General features: G+C 79.0%; 1 protein-coding gene across 1 annotated transcript in view; it reads right to left on the minus strand.

The window, feature by feature from the left end:
• Positions 1-200, minus strand: part of LOC109290122 (rho GTPase-activating protein 7-like) — a 153,588-nt gene that overhangs the window by 52,598 nt on the left and 100,790 nt on the right. The window lies entirely within an intron of this gene.

Below are 200 nucleotides of genomic sequence, written 5' to 3' on the forward strand. Positions count from 1 at the left end.
GCCGCCGCGTGCCCGCGGGGGGAGCTGTCACCGCTCCGCCGCCGCCGCCTGCGGGACCCTGGCCCTGGCCCTGGCGCAATCCGGGTGGTGCCCGTGGCTGCCTCGCAAACCTGGCGCCTCTCACTTGCCGGGCCCATGTCACAGAGGAGCAGCTCGGCCCGGCCCAGCGGCGCTGCCCTCCCCGCTCGGGGGCCGCCAGC

Source organism: Gavialis gangeticus, unplaced genomic scaffold (genome assembly GCF_001723915.1).
Source record: "Gavialis gangeticus isolate Ggan-Ray unplaced genomic scaffold, GavGan_comp1, whole genome shotgun sequence".
NCBI classification, from domain to species: domain Eukaryota; kingdom Metazoa; phylum Chordata; order Crocodylia; family Gavialidae; genus Gavialis; species Gavialis gangeticus.